Here is a 7,413-nt window from a genome sequence, read left to right as displayed (position 1 = left end):
ATGGATAGGCCTCCACAATATTTTTTGGATAATTTATACTTATCTGTGCACTCTAGGGTATGTCTGCCTAAAACTATATATTTCTTGTAAACCTACACTATATGGTTTAGCCAAATAGCGTATAGAGTGATGGGGGGTGATGTGGCATCCACTTGCAATTGGTCTGCTTGGTCCACTAAAAACCCCTTGCTCCATTGAGAAAATACCACATGTATTTTTATAGACCATAAGCCCTAAGTTATGACATCATACTATTGGAGTAGGGAAAACACTTGCTGAAATAACAATGTGGATACAATGCCAATAATGAGGCTCCTAAGCCTCATTAACCAAACTCTTACATAATCAAGCAAGAATCAATCAACAATATTTTAGATAGGTTTTCACTCAAAACACATTAGAAAATTAATCATTTTCAAAAATAAAACTGTAAATGAAAGCTCCCTCAACATCAAAGTTAGCTCATGATAAATCTTTGGAATCAATTTCTTGGTTACCTTGAATAGTGCCATCACTACAAAAATGGACCAACATTCCTACTCTCAATTCCAATAACAATAAGATCAACAAATCCACCATCAAACAAGGAGAAGACATTTAAGATATTGTGCTAAAGCTGACACCAAAAAGCAGCACAAGTTACTACCAATACAAAAGGACAAGGATCGAGTGCAACAAAGATAGGCTAGATAGCATGCAATCCAACTCAAACCCTTGACCAAACACTAACCAAAGCACCATTCATGTTTGACTTTGACTTGTTTAATAAATAAGGAACAATATTCACACTTAATTTTTGACTCAATTGCAAATATGCCTCAAAACAAAATCATAACCATGCAAAGTATTTACCCTACACATGCGGTATGAATTGCCTACATGCATCACCTAAACAAGGGGCAAAGGTATGACACTTGTGGATGATGAAAACCAAGTCTGAAGTGGAAAAGTAAGACGTGGACTGCTGGGACAGATACCACAAATAAAATTCAAAGCGGTACCCTGCCACTGAATCAGAAGTAAATGATTTGATGCTTTGTAAACAATGGAAGAGCTAAAACCCAAACGCAAGTAGAATACTAACAAGCAAAATCAACCAATATCAAACAAAATCCATAACCAAAAGACCTTACTATATTACAGTAAATATCCACATTTTAGAAAAGTAGATATGGTGCACAAGTAAATACCATACTTAACATATTCCGGACAGGTAGCCCAATGGGTCGGATCCCCCTCCCAGTCCGCTGGCCCTCTGTTATGAGGAGCAGGTTCAATCCTTGGGGTCCACCTTGGTGAGGCTTCGGTAGTAAAGCCGAATGGTGTGCAGCTCCGGCAGAGCTATGGATCATTACGGTCAGGGGTAAAAAAAAATATACATATATATCATACTAAACATAATCATGAAGCAACACCATATGAAAAGAGACTGCCCTATAAGAATAGGGCACAGTTTAAGTGATAGGCTTTAACTGTCCCCACTCCTCTTTCACTCAACAAGCTCTGATTAAGTTTCTAAGGATGATATTGAGCATACCCAGATTACCAAGCCCGCAACAGAGTTCACAGAAATGACCCATGTGGACCCGCACAACACATTAAGATTTACGAAGAACTCAATGCAGAGTTCTCCGAGTAGTCATGGGACCTCCTTGATCATGGTGAGACTGTGAGTAAGACCAAAGTTGCGTGTGAATACCATGACAATCAGCTTCCAAATTATGTAGATGGCCATGTTCAGAACCAGATTGACTTTAGAAAAGGGTCTTTAAGGATCAGACTAATTGTAAGAGAACTGTCAAGCTCACTAGCAAAATTGGGCTGGGTTTAGATGCAGTTCAAGCAAAGGCTGATTAATTGTAAGTGAACTGTCAAGCTCACTGACAAAATTGAGCTGGGTTTGGATGCAGTTCAAGCGAACTCCAAGGCAAAGTCTTTACAAAAATACTTTTCAAGTTTTCAGGACCCCTACAAAGTCAGGGAACATTTGATAAAATAAATCAACAATATCTAAATCTCTCATTTATAAATGAACAACTTTAATCAGGTAATTATTAAGGCAATACATCTCTACTCAGTGGAACCTATCTTCCTACAGACTCCAGGAAGAGAGCAAAGAACACCAAGGAAATTCAGAGTCATAATGACGTGCAAAATCAGAATCCATTACCTCTAGTTAGATCAAAGGTCAAAAACTTTAAGAGCGGACAAGCCTATGCCTGACGAGTAAGCACCAACCTTACTGATTTAACCAATGTTGTATCTACGAGAAATCATATATACTTTAATATAAAAGGTGATTAACGTTTTTCTTTACGATCCTTTACATTTCCAATCTAATTACTAGAGAAATAAAGACATTCACTGTAATCTATCTTTGTACATATTCCAGGAAGGAAGAGCAAAGAGTAACCACTAAATTCAGATAGTCAAAATGACATACAAAATCTAGACCCATTACACCTCTAATCAGCTCAAAACGCAGAAACTTCAACGGTAGACAAGCCTATACCTGGAGAGTGAGCACCATTCTGCTGCTTTAACCAATGCTGTATCTACAAAGCTTTTCTCTATGTTTCCAATCTGGGTCATAACCAACTCATCGCCAAACAATATTTCTTCAGGATTGAAAATTTTAGTTACGAGTAAGGATCAAAATGAACTGCATCTCCAATGCAGTAAGCCCAAATCATTGTATGAAGAGGCAAAAAGAAACACTTAGATTTAGCTTCAATGACAAAAAATCCAATTCCTTCTACTGTTCTCAACGTAGGCAAGAATCTTACAAGGAATAAGTCTAGACACATTATCAGAAGTGCAATCATCATTCTGTTGGATTACCCAATGTTATATCAACAAAAATTTCAAAACCTTCAGCATAAATGCCAAAAAAAGAAGCTTTGCTTTGAGTTTCCCTTGTCCATTACATTCTCTTCATCACTCCAAAAACATTAAATGATGAATGCAAGCAAGAATCGAACCAAAGTTTAACTACAAAAAAAGTTTAAAACTGGCATGAACCAAAACCCATCTATAAAATCTGGTTAATACATAAACGAAAAACACAATCCAAAAGACAAAATAGAGCAACAATATTGTTAAAGATTAAAATTTTCGGTCTTTCAATAGAGTTGCGTAAGTTATGACCACGTGCAACTCCTGTCTCTAAATGTTAATCAGTTCTTTGATCAGTGCTTTCACCAATACATGACGAACGATACTTACGCAAACAAAACATCAACATAATATAGGCTCCATATCATTTGGATTAACCAAAGACAATCAATCCTCGAAAAAGACAACAGAAACTGGCTTAAAACAAACATTTATTCGAAGTACCATCAGAATGATAACTGAAAGATTCACACCTTAGCCAATAATTCAAATATCAGTACTTGTCATGTAAACAGGAAAAGCTTGACAATGCAAAAAGTTCAAATTAATTTCAGCATGACCACCCAAATGTAATATCGAATTGAATGTATATCAGAAGATGTACTATTTAGCTCAACAATTAGCATGCATGTCATTTATTCTCACTCCTAACTCAAAATTGATTCAACCAAAGGAGTTGAAAAGTTGCACTTCCAAAACAGTAATGAGTTGTGATCTATTAATGTTGTCATTATTACATCAAAGTCATCTTCTGTCATTATTTTGACAGCAGAATGTGCAACCCAGCATGCCAAGCAGAAAATACCAGAGGTAGTTCATCCATCCGAGATAGCAAATACCAAAATAGACTTCATAGCCTTTCGATCATGAGTAATGGCCCATGATCTAAAATTATTAAGAACTTTCTTCCAAAAATGCAAATTAAGGTCTTTGCAAGTGAACTGTTAAATTCCCAACTCTTTGCCAAACTGAAGATCACTGTAAGAAGTTTTTATGATGTTTCATTCCACATTTTCTCATGTCCCAATATATGAAATCGAAACCTTCCAGCACTCAATTTTGCTGGAACACCACCAGATTCTTTTCATTCAGCAACCCTATAATGTACAGAAAAAAATAGTGCTTAAAAATGCAGTTCATACTGTCTCATTTATCCTGATATCAAGGATACCGTTAATGATATCCCCTTCAGGAAAAGTTCTCTTAGATATTCCATGATCTGAAGTTCTCTCCAATTCAGATGAAACTCCACTTGGAACTCCATTTTCTGCTAAGGGAGATCCAATAAGATGCCTTGACGAAACACTTGTTTGCCCCTCCAATTTAGCATCATTTTCAACATTGCCTGTATTAACATTTATACAGGTGTCTTGTGGTTGAGTCCTTGACGTAGATTTGATAACTCCAGCAGGTAAGACCCACTTTGACCAGTCACCACACCTCCTTATCTTGTCAGCCTGTCACAAAAGACTGAAAATGTAAATAATAGACAAATGCAGGATAATGGCAAGTTCTGAAAAGTTAGGTGATGATGACACTCACCTTCACTTCAACTACACTTGAACTTGGCAATGCAAAAAGTATGAGGTTTATGTCAGATGTTAATGCCTTAATCTGCAAAAGATATTATAGAATCTTTTATTATATACAAGATTTTCTACCCCTGAACAGAAACCAGATAATCTCCTTTATGTAAACCAGAAAAGTTATGAACTTATTGGGATATCAATTGTAGACAGTAGTAGGCTTTAAAAGACATTGAATAATAACAGATGAACACTTATCCAATATCTCACCAGATTAAAACCTGCAATCAATGAAATAGGAACCCAACCCTGCCCATCCATATTCATACGCAAAAAGGGATCTTTACATAAATTTACAACACTGCAGACAACAAATAAATCGTAAAGAATGTACAACACAATGAGGGTAAGAACAAACTAATTGTAAGCAGATAGAAAGTTCAAGTAAAGAGGCTTTTTATAATTAGTAATAAGTAAACATATCAATTGTTAGTCTGCATAATGTATATTTTGGATAATGAGAATATAAGTTCTTTTTATGAGCGAAAAAAACATATCAATTATGCTAATGGAACAGCAATAATCAGAATAATCAGACCCCTGCGCAGGAAAACCTGGCATGGTACTCGATTGACTATGATGGCAGTAAGCGTGAGCTATTTGTCATAGAATTAAAAAATCAAAAGAATCACATTTTGATGAATTACAAACATACTAATTGTTTTGGTTCATGAAAATAGGCCACAAGTAATAAAAGTGTATGTCTCAGCAAACCTGAAGTAGTAGTCAATCTGTTTGACTATGCTAGCACACAACTGAGGATCAGGTGCAGAAACGAACACACCAGGAGGTGGGGGCTGCACAAAATAAGGCCCGCCTCTAACACTATCTAGGTGTGTTCTTGGTGGAAAATATAATGTTGGTATAGCTGCAAAACAAAAATTCACCCACTACAAATATGAATATTGTGACAGTAACAAGATATGAAACAGCTATGAACTATTCCTGCCAAATGAATTGGAATAAGAACCACTATACAATTACCATGGAAACCAGGATTATTTGCTAAACCATAATTTGGAGGAATCAATGGGGGAAGTGGTCAATTCCTTGGTCCAACTCTTTGATACATTGCAGTATTATCTGTACCATAAAGAGCTTGCTGAGAATTCCAATCATAGTTAAGCCTTCTTTGCTCGTGTATGTTGTTGGGCCTATGTCCATAGCTGCTCAAATATGGATTAGGACCACCTTGCGGGTGTAATGATCTGACCCCTCTTTGGAAAGAAGGCCTGGTATACTCATTACCACCAGGCATAGGCATAAATCCCTTCACTCCAGTTTCCTCGTTCCCTTTGAAACTAGTGTCTGCACAAACATTAGAAACTGGCACAAGCTTGTTGGGAATCCGTGAAGATGGAGGCATACCAGGGGAAGAAAATGGCGGCTTGATTCCATTAGGACTCCCACGTCTGCCAGCTAATTTCTGGTGATTACTGAAAACAGGGTTCTTTGAAAGTCTAGGGCTAGTGTTGTCAGCTGCTTTTTTAAAAGGTACTGCAGGCGGCAAAACCTGGTGTCCAACACATAACAGAAAGAAGTAAAATCAGATAGTAAATATAGATCTTTTTCTGTTAACAAAATTTTAAATTCGCACAAAATCATGAGCAAGACCAAAATCTTTTAACCTGGGTGAGAACAAAACAACTGATAAATCAACAAAATTTTAAATTCGCACAAAATCATGAGCAAGACCAAAATCTTTTAACTTGGGTGAGAACAAAACAACTGATAAATCCAAATACGGGCAGGATCAAGCTGTTTCAGCCACTAAAACAAACTTTTGTGCGAGAATCCTTCTATTAACAGAACAAAATTTTGCCTCTGAAATCCAACTAAGAGCAAGATCAAGCTATTTCAGCTACTAAAACTAACTTTTACACAAGTTTCCTTCCATTAACAGAATAGAGAATAAATTAACAGAGCCTTGGTTTTCTGGTTTGCTTGGTGACAGGGTATAAATCTGTCCACCCTGGTTCCATTCTTGCTGTGGCAAGAGTCTCAAAAAGGATGAGATCAGATGCAAATTTTGGGTGATTCTAGCAAGAATCATGCCCCTCGGCCAAAGGCATTCTGTGCTATGTGGTGCACCAGTCAAACATGGGTGTGTTTCTCAAAGCATTTCCAATGAAAATAAATCACCTCTAAAGCTAATACTCATTTATCACTTGGCAGGTGCACCCAAATGGTTAATCACATCTCTTAGCCGGTACAGTATCCATGAAGCTGGATTCAAAGGGTAGCTAGAATCATTTCAAGAACTGCCCACCAACTGCTTGCTTGAATAAAGGTAAGGTCATCACTTGAATTTCTGAGACTGATCACCTCATTCAGGCAAATCATAAGTAATTCACTCCCCAAAATGGCAGGAGAGACGTGGGATCCATCCCTGCTTCAGCATCTCAGGAACTACGACAACTCAGGTACTATTACTCATTATCTTTCAGGAAAGAAGTAACTCATATCCAACTATTACTCATTATCTTTCAGGAAAGAAGTAACTCATATCCACGACGCCACTCCCTCAGAACTGTCCCGTTCTATTTTGAGGCCATTCCCTGCAGAACCGTCCCGCTCTATTCTCACGCTACCTGTCACACGAGACTGAAAAACCCCTGGTTTTGCCATTCCCGATGCCACGTGTCAGTACGAGGGACAAATGGACGACGAAAGTCACTTTCAAAAGAAGGCCTATCGGCCTAATTATTATTAATGATAAAGAAAAGTATTCATATATAAATTAAACATATATAACATCTAATAAATTTTTTAACTATAGAGATTCACCTCATTTTATTATGGAAATTCTTAATTTGTAAATAAGCCTTGTTACAATATTATGGGCCAACACTTTAGCTCATCAATACTACATGTCAAAAAAACCGTAACTCATTTCATATGATCATCAATACTACATGTCAAAAAAACCATA

The 7,413-nt window shown here is 37.0% G+C and overlaps 1 long non-coding RNA gene across 1 annotated transcript; it reads right to left on the bottom strand.

Annotated features, from left to right (window-relative positions):
• Positions 1 to 4,584: 4,584 nt before the first annotated feature.
• LOC149174972 (uncharacterized) lies at positions 4,585 to 5,991 on the bottom strand. The gene is made up of 3 exons (XR_016258524.1): positions 5,466 to 5,991; positions 5,196 to 5,349; positions 4,585 to 4,782 (listed from the first exon to the last, which is right to left on the bottom strand). It is a non-coding gene; the product is annotated as an uncharacterized LOC149174972 (long non-coding RNA).
• Positions 5,992 to 7,413: the final 1,422 nt, after the last annotated feature.

The sequence above is a fragment of the Pinus tabuliformis genome, chromosome 4_1, assembly GCF_031772625.1.
Source record: "Pinus tabuliformis cultivar Carrire ecotype Pingquan chromosome 4_1, CPIR1, whole genome shotgun sequence".
In the NCBI taxonomy this organism is placed as follows: Eukaryota; Viridiplantae; Streptophyta; class Pinopsida; order Pinales; family Pinaceae; genus Pinus; species Pinus tabuliformis.
The sequence above is the reverse complement of the archived record's forward strand: the minus strand, read 5'-3'. Positions and strand labels throughout refer to the sequence as shown.